The sequence below is a fragment of the Taudactylus pleione genome, unplaced genomic scaffold (assembly GCF_031769625.1).
Source record: "Taudactylus pleione unplaced genomic scaffold, aTauple2 ptg000007l, whole genome shotgun sequence".
NCBI lineage: Eukaryota > Metazoa > Chordata > Amphibia > Anura > Myobatrachidae > Taudactylus > Taudactylus pleione.
Window position 1 is genome coordinate 12,879,858 of NW_028284410.1, and position 26,484 is coordinate 12,906,341.

General features: G+C 40.4%; 2 pseudogenes; one reads left to right on the top strand and one right to left on the bottom strand.

Annotated features, from left to right (window-relative positions):
• Positions 1-19,335: 19,335 nt before the first annotated feature.
• On the bottom strand, positions 19,336-19,454 carry LOC148542898 (5S ribosomal RNA; annotated as a pseudogene).
• Positions 19,455-23,097: 3,643 nt separating this feature from the next.
• Positions 23,098-23,216, top strand: LOC148542899 (5S ribosomal RNA; annotated as a pseudogene).
• Positions 23,217-26,484: the final 3,268 nt, after the last annotated feature.

Sequence of the window (26,484 nt, forward strand, 5' to 3'; positions counted from 1 at the left end):
TAAATGATACAAGATTTCAAAACAGAACTAAATCAACATAGGATGATTCTAAATTACCTAACATCAATGACTTACATTACAAAAGAAGAAAATGTTCCTAAAGAGGTAAAATGGATAAAATACTTAAAAAAAATGGGACTTTAGGAGAACACACAAGGTTTCTTTGTCTCCAGCGGGAGACAACATGGCAAAGTGGTACTCCTGATTAGAACATGCAGAATGGTTTTCAGGAGTTGGCACTTGCGAGAAAGGAGTAATGTCCGCATAGGGAAGACATATGCTGATAATATATACTGTATATTATCAGCAGCTCTATATTTGGAATGTATCCTTCTGAGAGTTTTACTGCTTTGCCACATTATTTTGTGTGTGATGGTGTAATAGTGAGGTGTGCAGATGTGCTCATTACTTATTTCTCTCTCTCAGTCCTTGGGTTCAGCACCTAGACTTATTAGAAAGTGTGTTATTATATTAGCTGCCTTTGACACAGCCATTGCAGCACCTCCAATCATCAAGTTCACAGTCATAGGATCATACCTTGTGAGGAGGAGCATTCAACTTTGTTTGCCCTCCACCCCCATACCTTATCTCTACAGGGATCTCTCCTGGCTGACTGCCTCACAGACTATCCCAGCTGCTTCTTCAGTTCAGCCCCCCCACCTCACACAGCGACAGTTCTGATGGCCACCGGATGTGCCAGCTGACTAGCACAGACCTCCTCTGCTAACCAGTACCTCAAATCCTACTGTCACTCTTCTTGCCTCAGTACTATTTATAGCTCCTCCTGGGTTGCCATGGCAACTTCCTTCAAATCACCTCATGCTAACCACATAATGGAAACTCCTACATTAACCCTCTCACTGCTGACAATAGCAGAAATGGCAAAGGGGAATTAAATATACAGTACTTACCAAATAACAGCATAATCTTAGTTTCTACAGTTTTCAGTCATTTATACTACAGATTAGCAGTTTGCTTTATGGCCCTGATTCAGAACCGGATGCTCTGACAGAGCGCTTGCTCTGAATCAGGGCTGGGCTATTTTTTTTAGAACGGCCTCCTGGCCACTCACATAGCTGTGGGTGACCACCTACAGCTATAGCGAGCAGCCAGGAAGATGGTCACAATGGTCAAGACCATCGCAACCATCGGGCTTGCGATGAGACCCTTGTGGTAGGATCTCGTTGCTGCAAGCCCCAGAGAGATTTCGGCTCTAACAGAGCAGAAATCTCTCCCACTGACATCACTCATTATGTCAGTGGGGCCACCCCCAAACAGAGGCGTTCACATGGGAACACCTCCGTTTGGGCAGCCGCTCCCCCGGCCCGCCCACCAAAGGGGGCGTGCTGTCACTCAACATCGACAGCACGCCCCCTTTGATACAAGACCTGGAGCGACGGATTGCCCGTCGCTCTCGGGGTCTCGCGCATGCACACGACGGAGCCGGCTCCGTGCGCATGTGCTCTGGGCCACCATCGACTCGGTTGCGAGCGCTCAGCACTTGCGACCGGGTCTGAATCAGGCCCTATGTTCGGATCTCAAAAATGGCATCTTATTGGCTGTCTCTCATGTGTTTTGGATAGCCAATCAAATAAATTAGAACTTGTGCTAATTTAGCGAAAAGAACCAAGTCAAAACCGAACTGTTCATATCTAATTTATATGCATAACTGCATTAATGTATTTATTCTTCTTTTACTAATGTTTTTTGCCATTTAGGATTTCTAATTACTTATTTATTTCATTGTGAACACTATGGAAGATGAGAGGGTGTTGGAAAGTGAAATATAAATGTCTGGCAGCAAATAATGTGATATTTGGTTATGATCCCTACACATATGTCAAAAGCCCTATTTTCAAGTGAAAAGTATTTCTTTCATACTTACATAACAGAAGGATACATATCATATTTGCTTTCTTACCAAATATGAAAACTATAAATATTAAAGTAAGATTAAAAGGCACTATTATTAAAGTAGGGTTATTGATGAAGAGATATAGCTTCATATCTCAATTTAATGAAATTCCAGATATAGATCTTACAATATTGCATAGAGACTAACAGTTTAACCAGGGAGCTTATAACATCAACAAAACAGCAAAATACACTTTATTCAACAGATGTTTACCTAGAAATATTGAAGCTTAAGTCGGATTCTGAGTTGTACATTGCTGCGATGCTTAAATATGCTAATGCAGCTGGAGGAAGAAAGATGCCCCCTGATGGTATTTCAGATTCCAATGCTGCATCTAAAGACACAGCATCGGATCACCATAGTGACCATTGGTCACAGCATCAGCCAACTGAGTTAGCCTAGGGTTGCTTCCTCAGGTACATAGCAAATGGGCTACTCCATCACATCACAGAGGGGCAGCAACACCAGACTGATCAGGCAGTCATTTTATTAACATTTTTTATCAACATTTACTTAAGTAGTGTATTCCATTGGGGATAAGTACAGGATGTTGACGCTCGGGATCCTAGCAGTCAGAATCCTGATGCAGGCATCCCAAAAGGGTTAGAATACAGATACTTGTCGGTCAGTATTCTAACCCTACCCCTCTCCCTACCCTAAACCGAACCCTCTCTCCCTGGTGCCTAAAAATAACCTCCCCCTCCCTACACCCTAAACCAAACCCTTCCCCTTAGTGCATAACCCTTTCACTAGTGCCTAACCCTAAACCCTAACCGTAATGCTAACCCTTCCTCAACCTTGCTAAATACTTTTGGGTTTCCCGCATTCAGGATATTGACTGCATCCCATTCCATTGTGCTATACAACTGGTAATAGAACATAATAAAATGAGAGGGTAATAGTAGACAAAGTGGTAAGTGGACCCAAAACGCAATATTCTAGTCATCAGAATAGTTAAGCTAAAATATGACTTAAACATGAGTTCTTAAGCTATCTGCATTCCTGGCTTCCAAAGCTCACACTTGGGGCTAATAAACCCTTTAGCACTCGCTTTTGATGCTAAAAGGGGTAATGACTAGAGATGTGCGCCAACCCCCATGTTTTGATTTTGGTTTTGGATCTTGATTCATCTTCATGTTTTGGTTTTGCCAAAACACTCTTGTGTGTTTTGGTTTTAGATTCAGATAAAAATCAATAATAACATAAAAAGTCAGAATCAAAAACCCGAGCTTGATTTTTAAATCCAAGTTCTGAACCAGCAACAGATACAAACTGGGTCTCATTTTGAACCGGGTCACAAAAGTGAATCCGAACCTTGTTCTAATTGGAACCCCTTAATTCGGTTGTGTTCGGATTTCAGAAATCTGGATCCGCACATGTCTAGTTACGACATCCGTTCAGTATTTAGCAAACAGAAGTAGGCCTAGCTTGCTGCTACTGTATATATGACTTTTATAGATGGCATAAGCGGTATTGTCCCTATTGCCGGCAATGAGGACTCAACAAAGCATTTCCAGCATCAGCCTTCCAGGCTTTGGTCAGGGCTAAAGCACAATGCAGATGACCATTGCATGCATATTAGTCAGCAGCAGTGTTAGGCCGCTGCAGCACAACATAGTACGCAGTGGTTGAGGGAAACACCATTGGACCTAGCCAGTCACGCAACTCATGTTAAATTTTCATTGTATACTGGATGCTACTTCATCTTAACAACAGTTGTTTGTCCTAAAATAAATCAATTCTTCATGTGTTATATAATAGTCTATGTAAAAATACATAAAGTTACATGTTAAGGAAAAGTTGGAGGATGGCATGTACATTCCAAAGCAAAGATAATTGAATTAATAAAATGTAATTGTATTTGCATGAAATGACAGAAAAGAGGAAGTAGAGACAGAAATACATATCATCTTCCAATGTTCCCTTCCCTCAGTAGACTCATACTTCTCATGATTTAAATCCATCTTTTATGCATTTGTACATATTTAATTCTTTTAGTATCACTCTCTCCTATATGGAAGAACATTGTTGTCGAGACAGGCCTGGGTGAAAGAAGGGAGAGTGGCCAAATCCAAGAGCTGTGGCCATGTCTCCTTAGAAAAAATATATGTGAAATAATATGCATGGTGCCACAAAGAGACAGTCCTCACCAATCCCTTGCCAGGCCATTCAGACAATACCAGGCCTATGCAATTAGCCATACTTGCCTACCCTCCCGATTTGGTCAGGAGCCTCCCGAAAATCGTGTGCCGCTCCTAACCTCCCGGGAAGGTAGGCAATCCTCCCGGCTGCTGCCCCACTCTTAACCCCCCCGCACTTACCTTGGAAACTCCGGCAGCGAGGGGGGCCGTGACGCAATTCACGCAGAATCGCATCATTTTGGCTCTGCCCCCTGCTTCACAATGCCTGAAATATCGGCATTGTGTAGGGGAGCGGGGCCAAAATGACGTGATCGCGTGGCCCCTCCCCCGCTCCTCCCACAAATGTGCATCACCTTGCCAGACCCGCCTCCTCGCGATGGTCACACCCCCTGTAATGCTGATCTGGCTACTCCCTCCCGGAATAGGCAGCCAGAAAGTCGGCAAGCCTGAATAAGCACCTACTGTACTCCCCCATGCTTGCACCACTGTGGAAGAAGTGATATTTACAGTAATTTTGCTAGTGTTAAAAGGTTTTTGAATCTTGACACATCCTACTTTTCTATAAATATAAACTCCGAGTTTACAGAACAGCATCAGAATATTTGTATTAAAAGTCTAACAACAATAAACAAACCTGCCTCTATAATCACTACTAGGGACCATAGTTTTCCAGAAGGATTACATTATTGTGTAGAATATAGAGGTGCTGAAGAGTTGTACAGTGAATGGCACAGAAGACCAACCAACAAAACATTTTTTTTTAAACAAGAGAAAGGATTTTGACCTTTTAGATTTACTGAATTATTTCCATAGAGACTGGAATTAGAATAATTGCAAGATAACCACGTGTTATCATCAAACAAAATATGTATTGTCCTGTATTCAGCAGCCAGGCCAGCTCAGACATTACCAAAGGGCAGTGCAGTTCCTGCTCTTCTAATAGACACATACCTAATGTGTCTGCCTATAGAAAACAGTTCCTCAAATGAACATTTATCATATTTTTAAAATATATAAAGTCAAAATAAAAGAACAGTGAGCAAATGGTAAGATTCTCTGCATACAAATAAAACATAAAAGCAATAAAGGGTGGGGGGTAGGGTGGAATAATGAAAGGAAGCAGCTCTGTTCATAGCTAAACATATCATCTATTCATCAGGGATTTTATGTTCTACGCATGTAGCTCTGGCAGTAGCTGAACATTTCATAAACACCTTCTATCACATTTTTATACTACATTGAGTTTATGTTTCTACATAATTTATGGCTTTGGTTGAGTTTACTGATAGTATCCAAGAACTCAATTTTTAGATATTTACATATGATATAGTAGACTGATAATGTTACATACATGTGCACTGAAAAAATGACAGCAGAAACAATGCAGATCGCTCATAAATACATCTCCAGAGATATCACAAGTGATATTGCAGTATATCCATATAAACCAATTGATTAACTGAAATCCTTTTGGGGAAACATTGTCTGCATTTGTGTGTTATAAATGAGAATCCTAACAAAATAGTACAGGATGATTTGGAATAGTATTATAACTATGGGCCTGATTCAGACCAACTCGCGAGCGGCTGTCCGCTCGCAAGTGGGTCGATGTTCTGGACTGAGCATGCGCACGACGGAGGGAGCTCCGTCGTGCGCATGCGCCAGACGCGACGAGCGAAGGAAAGTCCTTCGCTCGTTGTGTCCGATCAAAGGGGGCGTGCTGTCAATGTTGATTGACAGCACGCCCCCTTTGGTAGGCGTGCCGGGGGCGTGCCTCCCTGATGGGGGCGTTCCCACGGGAACGCCTCCCGTCAGAAGCCGGCCCACTGACATCACTAGTGATGTCAGTGGGAGTGATTTTGGCTCTGATAGAGCCAAAATCACTCTGGAGCTTGCGGTTGAAAACCTCAACCGCAGGCTCCAGCTCGCAAATTCGATGGTCGCGATGGTCTCGACCATCGCGGCCATCAAACTGCAAGCTCGTATAGCCTGTGGGTGGTGACCCACAGCTATACGAGCGTCCAGAAGGACGCTCCATTTTCATGGAGGCCATCCCTCATTCAGAGCTTGCGCTCTGCTCAGAGCGTACGGCTCTGAATGAGGGCCTATGTTCCATATATAATATTACATCTATTTAATATGTTTTATCCTTGCGGATGCAGAATAATTTCCCCCAGTTTTCAGAAATGATAGTGGTAACATAATTCTGTTCCTGTCTGTCTGTCTCTACCTCTCCCCCTCCCTCCCTCTAAAATGCTATTGAAAACATATAAAACATCATTACAAAAAATAAAAATACTTTTTAAGAATATGCATAATTTGATCTACTTTAAGGCTTTATTATTAATTATTATTTTGGTATTTATTAAGTTGAATTCTTTCCTTTCTCTGTTATTTATTGCCCTTCCATAGAGCAGAACATCATTTTAGAATAAATGCATATGTCTCAAAAAGAAGCAATTGCTTATTTGAGCAGTTAAAAGTTAGTAACTCCTAATGTTTGACCAGAGACGCCCATTGTACTGCTCCTTGCTGTTGTGTACTTTAAATACCCAACAAATATAGCATATTGGGTCTCATAAGTGATGGAACCAAAAATAGGAAATTTTGAATTTTGTACTATACTTCATAAGTCCACCATAAATAATACAGAATCTGTCATATTGCACTAATTGCTCCTCTACAATGAAACTTAGATTGTCATAAAACACTTTACACAAGTACATGCTTTAAGTAACCCATAGTTTTATTATTTTCACCCCACTCTTAAGCTATAAGTAAATAATAAATAAAGACACAACAACTGTATAAATTGCAAAAAGAGGTCACAGCCAAATTTATTAATACAAATTAGAATTAGAATAAGAACTAAGCCTGGTGGCGAAAAGAGCAGTGCTCACGCGGTCTACAGCCCATATAAGTATGTATTTACCATAAAATGGGGTGGAGTTTCCACCCCATGTGCAAACCATCCTGGGTAGTACCTCGCCTTAACTAGCACAGTGCTGGTCCCTCCTTAGGATGATGACATGGTCCTCTCATAAAGTAATGACAGACTCGCCTTTCTCAAAGGGGAAATGCTAGCCAAGATCTGTTGCGCTAAACTGAGCTGCCGATGAGCACTGCTTTCCGCCGGGCTGTGCCTCACCAGTTGGAAGAAGTTATCGATACCGTTTGAACAGCATCGATATTAGAGAGATTTGATTGCACAGACCAGATTGCCCATGCCTCCCATTTCAATATAAAATAACTTTGTCACACAGAAACAGTTTGCGGTTCCAACACACACAAAGGTACTATATTGTAAAAAGGGTATAATCAGCCTTAATCTATACAATGCAGCTATATACAGGATAATGACAAATATACAATTACCAATATTTCGCCATGCGGTCTGGATCCTAGACTAACAGCTGTCCATCAGGATTGCTGTGTTTCTTTAGGGTCAGGCAGGGAGAAAGGTAGCAAAGGAAAAAGGGATGGGATCCAGACTGCATGGCAATATATAGGTGTACAATTACCTTTGAACATAAGCTGAATACTCAGAGGGGTTCCCTATTGGCCCTTTATTACTGAGTCACAATGGTTGTTCCTATTCATTTGTTAGTAAATGGTTGACATCACTGGAGGTTGAACTGTTAAAAAATCCCTTTGTACTAACATTTGGCATGCAAATCTACAGGGGAGGTGTACAGTGATTTATACAGTATAGAGTATAATTCTTGGCAGGTCTTCATAACTCGATAGTGATCCCTTCCATATTCATTTTGTTGGTTTCATATTCCTGTTGAGACAGAGGGAAATCGGTAGATACTACTCATGACCCATTTATCTTATTCCTAATCCCAGATATCATATAACTGCTATTTAACATGTAACATTCACTGTATACCTTTAAAACACATAGCATTGTGCGTATCTCAGTCAGTTTAGGGTTAAATGGGATATAAGTTTATTGTAAGGAAAGGCTGCTGTCCGTCGGGGTAAGGTTTCCGACAATAATACTTAAAAGCTGGCTATGTGATTGAAACGCAAAACAGTATTTAAACAGTATTGCTGTACTAACTTTATGTGTTTATGTAATGTAAAAATGGCGCTTAACTGTTGTGAGCACAGAAGCATGGCTCGCCATTCACAATATGATGAATTGAGGGGGCATGGGATGCGTGTGCATGTATAGCGAGCATGTGCAATTGCGCGTGTGCAAATGTGTGCGCAAATGCGGCGGGAGCCTGTGTTTGCATAAAATGGCCGTGGACGATCAAATCGTCCAATGGATGTCGTGTTGCAATTCGTGCGCAATTAAGCGATCGCAACCAATTTATACGGTTTCGACAAAGTACATAAAAAATACATTCCAACGACAACATATTGGTACAAACCAATTCATTCCCAATTCGGGTGGGTATGTGGGATCACAATCTGGAAAGAGGAATCTAAATCCCTCCTCCAGCCTTTAAATAGTAATGCTAAACCCCTCCTAAACTGAGCAGCTAATAGGATAGCCATTCTGATTGACAACCATAAACACCAACCATAACCTATCAACATCAAACCAGCTCTAAATAGTTTTGTTCCAATAAAAAATAATGTGCTTATATCCTATCAAGCTTATACAAGCATTCGAGTATTTTAAGTCACCCATAGTTTTATTATTTTCACACCACTCTTAAGCTATAACTAAATAATAAATAAAGATGCAACAACTGTATAAATTGCAAAAAAAGGTCACAGACAAATTTATTAATATGAATTAGAATTAGAATCAGAATTAAGCCTGGTGGCAAAAAAAGCAGTGCTCACTTGGTCTACAGCCATTTATTTACCAAAAAATGGGGTGGAGTTTCCACCCCATGTGCAAACCATCCTGGGTAGTACCACCTCCCCTTGACTAGCACAGTGCTGGTCCCTCCTTAAGATGATGACCTGGTCCTCTCATAAAGTAATGACCGACTCGCCTTTCTCAAAGGGGAAATGCTAGCCAAGATCTGTTGCGCTAAATTGAGCTGCCGATGAGCACTGCTTTCTGCCACACAAACGTGGGCTCTGACCACGTTACGCCACCAATACCCCGAAGACGCCTCTAAATTATGCCAAGCATGACAAAATGGCTGCAAAAAATAACTATATACCCTTGTCTGTCTGGTGAACCCCATCTGGCCTATACAAATGCTCCTAATAACAAATACGTGGATGCTTCACCACAATCCCATTCAAACCAACTATAAACCTGGACACAGCAGCATTCAACTTTCTCCTGATCTGATCTATAGCAGGCCCAGTGTGTGTACCACACCAAAACCTCCACGGGTTGACCTCTGACCAACATAGCTTAACTTGTGGCCAATGTTCAGCAATCACCTTCATATCCCTCTTAATGGCAATGATCAACTCCGCTCCTTTACCTGTACCCAGATCATTACCACCTAAATGTACCACTAAACAATCCGGAACACCCCATTTACTCTCTGATTGGCACAGAAGGTCCAACAGACCATTCCACTTAAAACCTCTCAACCCAATCCAGCGGATTCTGCAAGGACCTGACCTGGCACAAGGGTGTCTACTCGCCCAGAAAACAAAAGAGTGTCCTACAATCCACACCCGACAATCTCTTCCCAAAAAACCTGTAAATGTGAAGTTTATAACAAAGCATTAGTAACTTGCATTAATTAACATGATTAACCAAGGCAGGGGAAAACTGAGTTATTTGGGTGACCCAGATGGAGATGAATGACACCAAACCTCTATTTTCTTTTGAGGGCAAAGGTGAAAAGAACTCCAAATCCCCCCTAGCGGTGGGTGACATAAGGCCCTGGGTTTCCCAAAGAACAAACTCGCAGGGAGCGCCACTACTTTTGCAGCTTATCGCTTCTTAGATAACTTTTAAATGCAGAAGATTTCCACCTTCCTAAGCGTTTTATCGACTCACCAGAATAGCCTGACTCTGCTGTACATGTTGCTGCTCCTACTCTGAATGAATGAGTGCCATATAGCTCAACTGGCAAGCCCAGAGCCACAAGGCAATCATTAAAAACACTTGTGAACTGAAACTTAGATAGCGGGGAAAGATCCACATGCGCTAACCATTACACCCCTCCCCTGAGCCTGCGTTGGTTGTAACTACCAGCCAACACCACCGGGCATATGCACGGCTCCAGATGCGATGGGACAGAGATCCAACGCCCCCTCCCTAACTGATATGTCTTTGATCTTTGTATCTTAATAAGAAGCAAATCTGGTTTAACTATCACATTAACCAACATAATACCTGTAGTAATGGATTTCTTATTAACAGCTGTTAACTCACCAACCCTTAATGCCCCCAAAAATGCTAATGTAAAAGCCAAACTAAACAAACTGGCCTCAAAATTGTCTTTTGCTATACCTGATACTGCCACTACCAAGTCCTTTAGCATCCCCGTGTCAATAGGCTTACGAGAATCACTCGGCCTCAACTGTTCCTTTGCCCATCCCTTCAGTGCTTTAGAGATTACAAAAGACTTGGTAGGGTCCACCAAACAATTTAAATGAGCAAAATAGGAAATTCCTGAGAAAGCGCCCGACATGGATGACTTTCAATGGCTGCTCTCATGCCAATGCCACACGAACTCTAACATCAAATCCTGAATGCTCTTACCCTCTTCTTTGCCAGCATTGAAAGCCTGCCATTCACTCCAAGTTGCTGAGTAGGATCTCAAAGTACCAGGAGCCAATGCTTTTAAAGCAAGTCCTATAATGCCGGCCATATGATCTGCCAAACATAATCAAGACAAGACAAACTATGAACCACCACAGAAGACGCAAGCGATCAAAATCTCTCCCATTGAAAATGAGATAACGCGTCCGCAATTTTATTCTCAACTCCAGGAACAAGCTTAGCTGTAAAATCAATATTCATAGACAAACAAAAAACAAATGCCTAAGAAGCCTTATCACTTGCTGGCAAACTGACCTTATTAGATTATTGATGGCCTGTACTACCCCCGGGTTATCACACCAAAATATGATTCTATGATTACTAAGCTTTAAAGCCCAAATCTCAACCGCTACCACAACAGTTCCAGCAAAAGTAAATTGCCCGTCAAACCTTCAATGCGCCACGATTCTGGCCAAGCTTCCGCGCACCATTCTCCCTCAAAGAATGCCCCAAAACCCATAGATCCTGATGCTTCTGTATACAGCTGCAAATCATTATGAGCTACTAGTGGTGGCAGCCAAATTCGTACCCCATTAAATTCACGTAAAAAATGTAACCCAACCTTGAAGTCATCTTTCATTTCTTCAGACAGGCGAATCATGTAATGGGGCTTTTTAACACCTGCTGAAGCTCGCTTTAACCTCCTGCAAAAAACCTTGCTCATTGGGATGACTCTACACGTGAAGTTAAGTAAACCTAGCAAAGACTGCAGCTGCTTCAAAGAAACTTTTTTAGCTGAAACTAAACTGAACAATAAATCACTAACTTTCTGCACTTTGCCACATGGTAACCTGCAAAGGCCCAAATCAGTATCGACTGCAATACCTAGATAAAACAATCTAGTAATTGGCCCTTCCATCTTTTTCTGAGCGATGGGGACTCCCAACACCGAGAAAAAAGCCTGCACCGAAAAAGAAGCTCACTGCACACATCACTATTACTTGGCCCTATTAATAAAAAGTCATGTAAGTAATGTGCGACACCCGACTGACTTGTACCATCCTGAATACACCATTGTAAAAAGGAGCTAAAACACTCAAAAAAGGAGCATGAAATAGAGCAGCCCATAGGTAGACATTTGTCTACATACTATGAACACTTTAAAACCCATATAACAAAAGGAATCAGGATGCAGGGGAAGCAACCTAAAGGCAGACTCAATATCTATCTAAGCTAACAAAGTCCCCTTCCCAAAACCCTGCACTATACTAAGGGCATCTTCAAATGATTGGTAAGTGACGCTGCAATCCACTGGACCTAAAGCATCATTCACCAAACCACCCTCTGGGTAAGACAGGTGCTGAATTAACCTGAATTTCCCAGGCTCCTTTTTTGGTACCACACCAAGAGGTGAAATACAAAGGTTATCTAATGGAGGTGAGGTAAAAGGACCACACATCCTACCTAAACTGACCTCTAAATTTATTTTCTCTGCTACCACATCTGGTTAGTCCCTAGCTGATTTCAAGTTCCTTTTGGCCCTTACTAAAACCGGTCTTACTAACGGCAGCCTAACTCCTTCTTTAAAACCTTGAAATAAAAATTCTGCCTCCTCCTTAAGAGGATAATGGTTTAACCAACACTCTAAAACTTTAACATTAATCGGGGACGCAGCTTTACATAGAGTTAGGGTGCTGGTCTCCTTTCCCCCCTGTGTGACCTCCGGGATGACTGCATTCCTTTTACAGGTGACTTCCCCCGCAGAGAATGCAGACATGTCTATAACAGCAGCTAGTGCATTGCAAGTTGTTAAACGCATAACACTTCCCTCTACCTGCTGTGTTGAAACCTGGTCACACCACAAAGGGCTGCTTAAACCCCACAGACGCTTTGTTAGTAGGCCGCGTATGCTGCATGACTTCTAACCACACTTCAACGTCCTTAAAACCAAAATTTTAATTTTTTTGACCATCTTGCTTTTTCTAACAAGCTTGTTATATTGCCTCCAGACATTAACCATACCAGAAATATACATGCCCTGCATTAGATGTAAATATTTTAATATATTTAAGCACCCTGCTGGTCGGGTTTCTATGTAACAGGCTGGGAAAAAATAAATACCAGAAAGCCAATTCTGGTAACTCCTCCTAGCCTCCTCCACTGCCGGAACCCCAGACTTAGCTAAGTCCAATGCTTTTTTAGCGTCATGTGTAATTGAAAACATATCTACATAACGACACTTTCTTATATGCTCCCTAACCTTAGATCTAACCCCCCTCAAAATCGCTGTATTGGAGCAATGGACCGCATCCCCCAATGCATCTGGAGCAGAGCCAGCCACGCTACCTACTCTTTTAGGGCTCTTGTCCTTGCCTTTTAACTGCTGCACGAAATACTTCATCAGCTTGCGTGGTTTTTCCGCAGAGCTAGAAGAATCAGAAGATTCTTCCAATCACGACAATTGAGCGCTAACATTAGACATTATGTTTTTCTCACCTGCTCCTGATGTGGAAGGAACCACCATCTCGACCGCAGATGAAGAGGCCTGTCCCTCGATGCGCGGCGCGCCCACCGCACTTTCACACGTTAATAACTAATCCTCAGCGGCCATAGAAGTGGATGCGGACACAGCCGACACTGAATGAAAAGAAGGAGCCTGCGAACTCAAAACATCAATATTAGGGTCTACAACATCTCAAACATTAGCATCAACTAACGGCACTGGCTCAGTCTGCGGCGATGGAGAAGCCGGGGGCTGTGCTGGTGCTGCCTGCCTGGGAATGGGGGACAAAGCTGGTTGAGGAGCAAGTGGAAGGGGGGGTTGCAACATCTGCTGCTGACTAGCCTGTTGCCCGTGCATATAATGCTGCGCAGGAGACGCAACATAATGTTGTGGAAATTGACCGGCTCCTTGAATAAATTGAGGGGGGCAAAACTGTTGAATAGGCCCTGTAAATTGTGATTGCAATGGCTGATGTCCTAATCCGTGTGGGGCAACTAGCCTATGCAAGGAGCCCCCACCCAGTGAAGCATGACAGCTACCTACTTGTCCCACTAAATGGCCCCTGGGAGAGCAATACACACTGCTGATTGGGGATGTGACAGAAACCCCAGCTCTTAGAGCCGTGGGGGGGACCTGAAGAGGTTAAAACCTCTTTATCACTTAAAATGGCGCCCACATCCTGGTGGGCGAGGCTTGCTGGCGGGGCTGCCTGCCTGTCCCCTCTGGCACTAAAAATAGAAGCCTGTGACCGGGGGGTGCCTGTAACTCCTGCCGCTCCCCTTGCCAGCCATGCTTGCAGGCTGGAAGGAGAGGGGGATGGCGGGAGGTGTCCAGAGCCCTGAACTGCCATTGCGGCCACAATGGCTGACAGAGAGAGGGGACCAGCACGCTCTGAAGGTGATAGAAAAAGCAGCAGCGACCATTAATGGTCTTGCTGCTTCGACCAAGCGGCAGGGAGGTGGTGCACTGCGGCGTGGATGGGGCATGATGGGCTGTGATCAACAAGGGAAGCTGGCAGGAGTTAAAATGGGAGGAGGGAGACATTGAAGGAGGCAGGGGGGATGGGAAGGATTAAATACAAATGAAAGAAAAAGGAATAAATTATGAAGTAAATAATGAGGGGCAAAGTATAATTAGATAAAAAACAATATAGAAAAGTGTATATGCGGACAGAAAGAATACAGCACGGTATCAATAGACACAATGTACTTATCCCTCTGGATCACAATCTGGAAAGAGGAATCTAAACCCCTCCTCCAGCCTTTAAATCACACTGATTTGTATATGTTTGATGGAATCTCGCAGCACAGGAGGTGGTGCATTTGAAACTTCTATTTAGTCCCTGATTTGGCTGTAATAACGGCCGAATATAGCAAAAGGAATAATGGTAAATTGCCAATTTAGACTGAAATGAATGAAAAGTCCTTCCGACTTGAGCTGATCATGTGTTCATTTCTAATGATAAAAATGGCACATTTGCAGCATTAACACACCCAATTCCAGCACCAAAAGATGATAAAATCACCCGAGTTTAATAATAGTAAATTTCCGATAAGCAAAAAAGTGATGTTTTCACCTGAGATTGCAATCTCGGACCAACACGAATCTTAATAAATTTACCCCTCAGTATTTTAAGGTAAGACATTATATTGCCATTCTTATCTACTGTATTATGTAAAGGTGTATGGTGTCTGTCTATCACAAGCACAATGGACATCATACATATGTATTTCCCCTGGTGGCATGGGGCATTACTAGAACTTAGTGGGCCATAGAGCAAAATTTTGAAGCCCCTTGATGCTTCTACTAGACGGCTTCACCATAATGTTGTCTACTGGATAAACAAACCCCTGTATAGTGGCAAAACACTGGCCTGTGTAAGCTATTGTGGATTCTCACCATCTTGTGAAATCCAGTATCAGTACCACTCTAAATTAATGCACCCTACTTGTCATTCTGTTGAAGAACCTAAGTATTGGCTTTCTGATTGTAAGAATGGATGCTTTAGGTGCACAGATTGCACATACCTGTCACTCTTTGATGGTTGCTTCAAGTTTTCCACATCTGCATAATGGTAGAAAGATAGATATTCACCACTGTACTATAGAACATGTTGTGTAATTCTTGATGTGCCCATATGGGCTTTATTACATTGGCATGACCCAGGGGTGGATCTAGACTTTTCTTTTAAGGGGGCAGATTAAGAATTAATCCTGACCCCTCCCCTCTCTATGCCTTACTCCTCCCACTTCCAGTCCTGCTTCTTCAATTGAATGTGCGGAGACCAACAGGCACATCAATCAATGAAATATGTGCCCACAGGCATACAAGCAGCCGCTTCATTGTTTCTGATGTCACAGCAAAATTCAGCTAGAACACGGGTGAATGACATAACTGTCTACAACTGCAATATGACTTCCATGAGTTATAATAGGAGCTTACATTTAATTTTTTTAATATCCCTCCCCAAATTATTACTTTGACAAGGTCCCTCTGTTGGGACTGCAGCACTGCCTGTATTCAACCACAATTCGCCAAATACATTAACTAGTTTTGTGCCCCAAATTGAGACATCCAGGGAGCCAGCCATCATCTCACTGCAACCATGTCAGACAATGGCTTAGAGTGCACCCAGTTGGCAGTAAGATCCAGTTTAAACCAAATGATATATAAATATATATATGCACATGGGTGTATATACATCGATGCTCTGGCTCCCCTGCTGGTGCCCCCTCTCTCCCGTCCTGCTCTCCTAACTGCTGATGGAACTGCTGCAGGAGTGATCATGTGTGAGTGACTTAGGGGGTAATCATCCTGATAGCCCCCACTGGATCGCTACTGGCAAGATAACTAGATCTATTAGGGAGCGAATGGCTAACCACCATTCTTTTATTCATACAGCTTTGCAAACCAAGGTTTCAGACAAACTGGTAGCGCAACATTTTGTGACCTTTGGACACTCAACGGCATCTCTTAAATGCATGCTAATTTCCCAAACCATCTCGTGGTGGCAATAGGTAGTTACTTTTGAAGAAGTGTGAAGCCAGGTGGATATCTAGGGACTGTAGTACTAAGGGGCCTGAATGAAAACCATCTCTACAAGATATTTTTGTGTTAAGGGCAATAGGCAGTGTTGGCTTTTTGATTTTTCATTCATTAATTTTTCTATTATTTCTGTTTGCTTTTTTTTTATTTTTTTTTTTATTTAATTTTTTGTTCTTTTATATTTGTTTTGCTTTAAGTATTTGGTTTGGTATTAATATTCTTTAGCACAATGTTGTATTAGATTATATGTTTTTATTAAGGTGTCGATTGGTGAGGTATTTTCTTCATTATGATTATGGTGTTTTTATGCATATTCTATATCCATCTGACTTATGTAGTAACTACCTGATGGATTGGTAAAGTGGTTCATCGTTGCATGGTTTTGGTTACTATGTAACTAGGCAATGCCAGACTCTTACAGCTTCTTTGAGCAGGGTAGTGATTAGTCACATCCGACCGTGGTGCATTTCACCAGATGGAATACAGGACACTTTCAGTTTGTATTAGCGTGTGGATGTACACGCTTGTTTGGCAAGTAAGAAGTAGTTGCTGTATCCTCTATGACTCGGGTGAGTTGTTACCACTATTTCCCCGCAGTCGGTTCATTTGCTAGCATAGCAGATTGCATTAAAGGTTGTTTTTCAATGCTTCCTATTTATACATATGGGACTTCCTGTCCTTGCAATTATAGGAGTCATACGTTAAGTGGTACTGCTACTTAAGTCAGCTCATGGTGAGTAATGGGTATGGGCTTATTTGGGAATTATGATGTTGTCATGACAAAGGTCTGCTTTGACCAAAACATTGACTATGACTATAATTGTGTTGATGGCCATGAGTAAATAAATTACCTGTCTTTTATTACATTTGTCTGGTGAGGGCCCATGTTTCTGGAATTTTTATAATTGAACAATTGTGTCTCTAATGAAGCACCCCACCCAGCTATATATCAGCTGATTAACAATTGCCAGACCACCTGTGAGAGGCTGATAAAGGGTGGGTCAGTTCTTTAGTATATCTCTCACTGCCTGGGGAGCAGGTTTTGAGATCTGCAGAGAGAGAGAGAAAAACCATTGCTTGAGATTGTAAGTGCTGTACTAGAAATTGTTCAACTCAAAAAACAGTAAGTCATTCAATCTTAAAAGACAGGCTAGGATTTAGTTTTGTTTATTTAACCTTGACTGGTTTGCTACTAATGTAATGCAAGGTACTGCCGTTTACTTCAGGAGACAACAACCTTAACCTGAACTTACGAAAACTAACTAAATATATATATATATATATATATATATAAAAGGAGTAGTACACGGCGCTAAGTCCTATAAAGTCAATGCAATCTCAATATATGTTCATCAAATGATGCACTCCCCAGGTATATAGGGTGGCTGCTCCTACTCCCATGTACTGTTGCCCAAACAGCATGAATTTCTTAAAAAAAAAAGGTGGAGAAAGGGCACCTCCTAGTGCATTAACATAATATATAATGTAACCTTCACCAAAGGTAATCACCCTCTGTGCAGATGGGGGTGTACCTTATATAGTGGAATACACCACTTTTAAGACAGCAAGAACAATCACAACGAATCCTTTACTTTCCAATATCTGGAGACCATCAGACTTCTCCTTAGTTCACAGGTTCTCAAACTTTGTCCTCAGGACCTCCCAACAGTGCATGTTTTCCAGGTCTCCTCACAGAATCACAAGGAGGCGCCCTTTCTCCACCTTTTGTTTTTCATGTATATATATATATATATATATATATATATAGAAAGGGAAAGGTGGCACTCACAGGTATGATGAAATGAAAGAATCAAACTTGACAACTGTGTCTGCCTTGTTCAACATTTCAGTCTCACATGACTTTTATCAAGAACACAATGAAAAAAACAAATACACATACCTTTATAGTGGAATGTCCAAGGTGATTGGTGCAGTGTAATGCTCCATGCTGCCGGGGGCCAGAGTCTGACATCATCACTGTGCATCAGACACTCAGGCATCACACAGGATAAAGCAGTCTGATGCCCCCAATGGATAGGAGGAAAAATGACCACTGTACATCGTGGATATGTGTGAATAGATAGTGAGGCACTGACATGCAGTGCTAAACATGATGAAATGTCAACATCGTGTCCCCATATATAATGCAATTTGCAAGGTGCAGGTCAATGCCCACACATCAAAAAATTGAAGAAACAAAGTAACAAAATACAAATCGCTCCTATAAAAAGAAGGAACATAAAAACTCCACACCACTTTGTTCCTTAACAGTGAATGCGAATAAAGTGAAAATGTAAAACTATTATTCCAAGTGGAAAACATATAAGAATAATAATACATATACAAAAAATAATAAAAAATGAAGAAGATATAGATAAACTAAACTAAGTATGTAACCATACCGTATATATAAACGGCAAGTGTACCATCGAAAGGATCCTAAATAGAATATATTGGTGAATACATCTACCAAAACATGTGCATCAGAACAGGTATATGAGATAAAATGACAAAAAATATATATGTGTGCCACAGAAATGTAAGGAAATGAATGACTGTAGAATACATCCTAATAAAGAAATGTAGCAAAAAAATCACAAAAGAAGACTTAAAGAAATATAGTCTGAGGTGAATACTAATCCATGGTATACAAATATGACAACCATGAATCTATGAGAAAAAAAGCACATGGAACACAGGAAGACCCAGCAGAGCTAAACCCAAAAAGGTGCTCAGGTAATCACAAATATGACAAAACATGAACATGTGCATAAATGCAAAGATAACTTGGACCACCAAGAGAACATACAGATGACTCAACAGTATTGGAAAAACATGATAGAAAAAACCATTAGAAAAAAATCAATTAGAAAAATTTTTTTTACAAAAAAATATTGTACACAAAATATGCTATTAAAAAGCTCAAAAAAATTGAAAAAGTTGAATATTCTTATAATTCCAGATGTGCACAAATGTCCAAACAAGGAAATGGCCTAACCAGTAGATAAGTGAGAATTCAAAGGGAACATCTGTGATATATCATATCACTCTCCTGTGTGCTACCTGGGTATATAGGAGACTTCTAAAGTAGTGCTTACAACACCGGATCTTCCCTGAAGGTCTCCCATTCAAGTACTAGTCAGGCCCAACACTGCTTGGCTTCCAAGTTCAGCTGAGATTGGACAAGACCAGTGTGGTATGGTTGTAACAAAATACAACATCTCCCCCAGGGCTACACAATGATAGACAAGAGGATATTATGCTTTTGTATCCATCCCTGTACGTGTCCTGGAATAATCTAACTGGTAAAAAAATATATATAACTGCATACATATGTGCACATTATGAAATAGGACTGAACGGTCACATGAAGGTACGAATCTAGAAGATTATATGGAGCTCACAAAAAACAAGAAAAAGATAGAGTCTCGTTTAGTCCAAAAGGAGTAACCGTATTCAATCTATGAATCCATTGAGTTTCTAATTGTAACAACCGCTTCTCGCGGTCTCCTCCTCTCTTGTCCATAGGCACAAAGTCAATGATTTTATAGGATAAGGTTGCTAAAGTATGTCTGTTCTGCTTGAAATGACGAGCGACCGGCTGGTCCACTTCTTTTCCCATCAAAGCTTTTCGTATGGCTGTATGATGTTGAGCCATTCTTTCTTTGAATAGCCTGGTTGTTTTCCCAATATACACGAGACTACATGGACATTTGATCATATATACCACGTATTTACTTGTGCAAGTCAAAATATGTCTGATGGGGAACCGTTTGCCAGAATGAGGATGTGTGATGTAATTCCCAGGATCCATATAACTGCAGGTAGTACATCCTGTACATTTATAACAGCCTGTTTTTTTAGTTAAAAAGTGGGTATCCTGGGAAGGAAGTGATTGAGAAATGTCATTGTGCACCAACCAGTCCTTAAGGTTCTTAGCCCTCCTATTGCACATCATGACAGATGAATCATTCAAAGATTTGATGTTGGTATCCGTGTTAGTAATCGGCCATAGATCTTCAGTAGTGGTATTGATGTGGCGACTCATAGTGTTATGAGTATTAGAAAAAAACATATTTTTTTTATTATCATTGGTTTTATTTTTCTGAGTACAGATCTGTTCTTGAGTCATATTCATCACTTTAGTTTTTGAACCTTCCAATTCTTTTGCAGTGTATCCCCTGTTGATAAATTTTTGTATCAGCTGATCAATTTCAAATTCAGCTACATTCTTATCTGTGGTGATTCTTCTGATGCGTAGAAACTACGAAAGTGGTAATCCCTTCTTCAGAGAGACCAGATGGTGGCTCTGGGCATGTAACAGAGTGTTGCAATCAGTAGGTTTATGGTAGACTCTGGATTCAAATCTGTCTCCTTTCCACTCAATTAGTACATCCAGAAAATGCACAGAGATAGAACTGCATTCAAAAGTGAATTTAATAAAGTCGTGCATAGAATTGATCTGTGTCATGCCTGACACAAATTCCTCCTGTGATCCTGACCATAAGACAAATATGTCATCTATGTACTGTACCTAATGAAAAATTTGACATGTTGAAAAAAGACTTGTTGTCAAAAAATAAATAGTTCTCCACATTAAACATGTAGATGTTAGCAAAGGAGGGGGCCACGTGTGACCCCATTGCACATCCACGTAATTGATGAAAAAACTGGTTATCAAACATGAAAATGTTCCTGGTCAATGTTTTTTCTAAGAGGTTCAAGAAAAATGGAATGCGAGGACCGGTATAATCACTGTTATTTTCAAGAAAATATTTGACACTCTGCATCCCCTGTTGATGTGGGATGCTGGTGTATAGTGATACAATGTCAATGGTACATAGGACTAAGTTAGTTGGTAAGTCCCACATGTTGTGCAATTTTCGGAGAAGGGTGTTAGTATCCTTAAGAAATGTATGTTGTTGCATGATCATAGGCTGGATGTAATAATCTAAAAATTTAGAAATAGGGCTGTATAGTGAGCCTCTCGCTGAAATTATGGGTCGTCCAGGTGGTGATTGTAAAGATTTATGCACTTTTGGAAGTAAATAAATCAAAGGTACCACAGGTTTATCCACAAGTAAATTCTTTCTAGTGGAGTCGGAAATCCAATTCCTAGAAACAGCTTCTAAGAGTATGTCATCTAATTCAACTTTATACAGTATTGACGGATCTTTGTCCAATTTGAGATAGGGTCTAATAGTTGTCTGTATAATTCATTTTTGTAATCTCCCATATTTTGTATTACAAGGGCACCCCCTTTGTCCGCAGGGCAGATAACGATAGAGAAAAAAGAGGTTGATTATTACCTTCATGGGGTTACATTAACTGACTACCATACAGAGTGCAAGATTCCAAGAGGCTTTCGCATAAAAAACGTCCCTACCATTGGCTGCAATAATGTAGACTTCTGCAGATGATGGGTAGCAGTCTTAAACAAATGCTCCTTAGACCTCATATTACTTGTATGATCATGCAACAACATACGTTTCTTAAGGATACTAACACCCTTCTCCAAAAATTGCACAACATGCGGGACCTACCAACTAACTTAGTCCTATGTACCATTGACATTGTATCACTACACACCAGCATCCCACATCAACAGGGGTTGCAGAGTGTCAAATATTTTCTTGAAAATAACAGTGATTATACCGGTCCTCACATTCCATTTTTCTTGAAGCTCTTAGAAAAAACATTGACCAGGAACTTTTTCATGTTTGATAACCAGTTTTTTCTTTAATTACGTGGATGTGCAATGGGGTCACACGTGGCCCCCTCCTTTGCTAACATCTACATGTTTAATGTGGAGAATTATTTATTTTTTGACAAGTCTTTTTTTCAACATGCCAAATTTTTCATTAGGTACATAGATGACATATTTGTCTTATGGTCAGGATTACAGGAGGAATTTGTGTCAGGCATGACACAGATCAATTCTATGCACGACTTTATTAAATTTACTTTTGAATGCAGTTCTATCTCAGTGCATTTTCTGTTTTTTTCTAATACTCATAACACTATGAGTCGCCACATCAATACCACTACTAAAGATCTATGGCTGAATATTAACACGGATACCAACATCAAATCTTTGAATGATTCATCTGTCATGATGTGCAATACGAGGGCTAAGAACCTTAAGGACTGGTTGGTGCACAATGACATTTCTCAATCACTTCCTTCCCAGGATACCCACTTTTTAACTAAAAATCAGGTTGTTAAGTACAGGATGTACTACCTGCAGTTATATGGATCTCGGGAATTACATCACACATCCTCATTCTGGCAAACGGTTCCCCATCAGACATATTTTGACTTGCACAAGTAAATACGAGGTATATATGATCAAATGTCCATGTAGTCTGGTGTATATTGGGAAAACAACCAGGCTATTCAAAGAAAGAATGGCTCAACATCGTACAGCCATACGACAAGCTTTGTCGGGAAAAGAAGTGGACCATCCGGTCGCTCGTCATTTCAAGCAGAACAGACATTCTTTAGCAACCTTATCCTATAAAATCTTTGACTTTGTTCCTATGGACAAGAGAGGAGGAGATCGTGAGAAGTGGTTGTTACAATTAGAAACTCAATGGATTCATAGATTGAATACGGTTACTCCTTTTGGACTAAACGAGACTCTATCTTTTTCTTGTTTTTAGTGAGCTCCATATAATCTTCTAGATTCATGCCTTCATTGACCGTTCAGTCCTATTTCAGTCCTATCACATATGTATGCAGATATATATATTATTTTACCAGTTAGATTATTCCAGGACACGTACAGGGATGGATACAAAAACATAATATCATCTTGTCTATCACTGTGTAGCCCTGGGGAGATGTTGTATTTTGTTACAACCATACCACACTGGTCTTGCCCAATCTCTGCTGAACTTGGAAGCCAAGCAGTGTTGGGCCTGACTAGTACTTGAATGGGAGACCTTCAGGGAAGATCCGGTGTTGTAAGCACTACTTAGAAGTCTCCTATATACCCAGGTAGCACACAGGAGAGTGATATGATATGTCACAGATGTTTCCTTTGAATTCTGGCTTATCTCCTGGTTAGGCCATTTCCTTGTTTGGACATTTGTGCACATCTGGAGTTATAAGAATATTCAACTTTTTCAATTTTTTGGAGCTGTTTAATAACATCTTGTGTACAATATATTTTTGTAAACATTTTTTATTTAATTGATTTTTTTCTATCATGTTTTTCCAATACTGTTGAGTCATCTGTATGTTCTCTTGGTGGTCCAAGTTATCTTTGCATTTATGCACATGTTCATGTTTTGTCATATTTGTGATTACCTGAGCACCTTTTTGGGTTTAGCTCTGCTGGGTCTTCCTGTGTTCCATGTGCTTTTTTTCTCATAGCCTCATGGTTGTCATATTTGTATACCATGGATTAGTCTTCACAACAGACTATATTTCTTTAAGTCTTCTTTTGTGATTCTTTTGCTACATTTCTTTATTAGGATGTATTCTACAGTCATCCATTTCATTTCTGTGGCACACATATATATTTTTTGTCGTTTTATCTCATATACCTATTCTGATGCACATGTTTTGGTAGATGTATTCACCAATATATTCTGTTTAGGATCCTTTCGATGGTACACTTGCCATTTATATATAACGGTATGGTTACATACTTAGTTTAGTTTATCTATATCTTCTTCATTTTTTATTATTTTTTGTATATGTATTATTATTCTTATTTGTTTTCCACTTGGAATAATAGTTTTACATTTTCACTTTATTCACATTCACTGTTAAGGAACAAAGTGGTGTGGAGTTTTTATGTTCCTTCTTTTTATAGGAGTGATTTGTATTTTGTTACTGTGTTTCTTCAATTTTTTGATGTGTGGGCATTGACCTGCACCTTCCAAATTGCATTATATATGGGGACACGATGTTGACATTTCATCATGTTTAGCACTGCATGTCAGTGTCTCACTATCTATTCATACATATCCACGAAGTACAGTGGTCATATTTCTTCCTATCAATTGGGGGCATCAGTCTGCTTTATCCTGTGTGATGCCTGAGTGTCTGATGCACAGTGATGATGTCAGACTCTGGCCCCCGGCAGCATGGAGCATTACACTGCACCAATCACCTTGGACATTCCACTATAAAGGTATGTGTATTTGTTTTTTTCATTGTGTTCTTGATAAAAGTCATGTGAGACTGAAACGTTGAACAAGGCAGACACAGTTGTCAAGTTTGATTCTTACATTTCATCAGACCAGTGAGTGCCGCCTTTCCCTTTCTACATATGTAAGTGGGTGTTCAATTGAACTTCCATGAAGGCACCAAGGCAAGTAATTTATTTTGCATTTATGTGGAGTGCCAGCCATTTGACTATATATATATATATATATATATATATAATCCAAATGTGTCCAAAATCAATAAAGAATTTCGTTTTAGGCATCCTTAAAGGTCTTCTTCTCCCCTTTTTTCTTCCAAATTCCAATGGGGCTTTAAAGATCTAATAGAAAAATAAGAAAAGAGGCACTCCATAAGGCATAACACTTTTATTATAATATGGATTACTTGTTAAAGTATACATTTTAGGCATGTAATATGCATACCAAGTATAAAAATATATAAACATATTACCATACTATTTACTCCGTGTGATCACCACTGGTTTTGCCAGTCACAGACAGGTGGCTGGTTCATGCCACACTGTTACAGTACCTCCAGTATTTTGCTCCTTTAGACTCCAATTAATAGCCATATAATAAATAAAAATCTGTAGTAGAAATTATATATATATATATATATATATATATATATACATATATATACATACAGACCGGCGGCACTCGTCCAAAAAAACCACACAGACGGCAGGTCAAATGCGTTCAACGTTTCGATGTTAATACATCGTCATCAGGATAACAAGAAGACAAACAAATATACCTACTTATACCCACACCATTCCCACGTGTACGGCTGCTGCTTCCGGGTCCGTCCCAGCGGCGTCCACCAATGACGTCACCCGCGCGACCCGTTGCCGCAGCAACCAAATACAAAAGTGAAATAAACAAATAAATGGCATTTGACTAAACTATCTATAATATCACATTACAAAAACATATATACGTACATTTAAGATCAATATCATGCATTAAATCAGGGCATGTATATTATCACACTAATGTTCAATAAATACATATATGAACCATGTAATAAGAGCTGATGCTGGTAAAAAATACAAAGACATAAGGAATAAATCCAGATACCTGATCAAACACCTTCCAATCGCTTATAGAAGATTAATGATATTAATTACTCACCCAATATTTTAGCCATTGATCCTATGTAAAGCTATTGTCATAAAGCACATTAATGCTGCATAAATACAGTGCAGTTAATACTAAATCACTTCACACATACAAAATGTATTGGAATCAACTATTTCTATTCCAACGATAGCACTGTACATTGCCACTACAAGAAACAATGTAGACCCAAGTTCTCATTCAGTCCCCTGGGAGATAGGGTGCCCAAACAAAATATCCAATAGGACTCTCATTGTAATAACTTACGTGAACGGTCACCTCCCCTACTTGGCGGTGGGACATGGTCAATTAGAATATATCGGAGCGTGGAAATATTGTGGCCCGCCTGTAAAAAATGCCTTGCCACAGGCTGGTCTCTCGTCCCTGAATTAATAGCGGCACGTATGGCAGATCGATGTAATGCCATACGATCCCTCAAAGTCCTGTCTGTCTTCCCCACATAACCAAGGCCGCAGGGACATGTAATGAGATAAATCACAAATTTTGTGGCACAGCTTAATCTAAATCTTATATTATACCGTTTACCACTAAGGGGATTCACAAAGGAATCACCTGTTAACATATACCTGCAGGTTAAACAATTAAGACATTTGAAGCACCCGTTCTTCTGCCTCAAAAAATGTCAACCCATATTTTTATCTATGCCTCTGGCAGTGTCAGTCTTCACAACCCAATCATAAATATTTTTACCATGGGTGTAACATGACATAATGGTTGTATCCACAAGATTTAATTCAGTGTCATTCTGAATGATGGGCCAGTATTTCTTTGTTATTGCACCAATAGTTGGACTACAGGTGTTGTAGTGATTCACCGAAGGCATATGTTTATATTGTACTGAGATTGGCTTGGGACCCAATAAATTATCACGGGACACCATCAGAGCTTTACACTTAGCCTGTAACAAGGAATTTCTATCATAA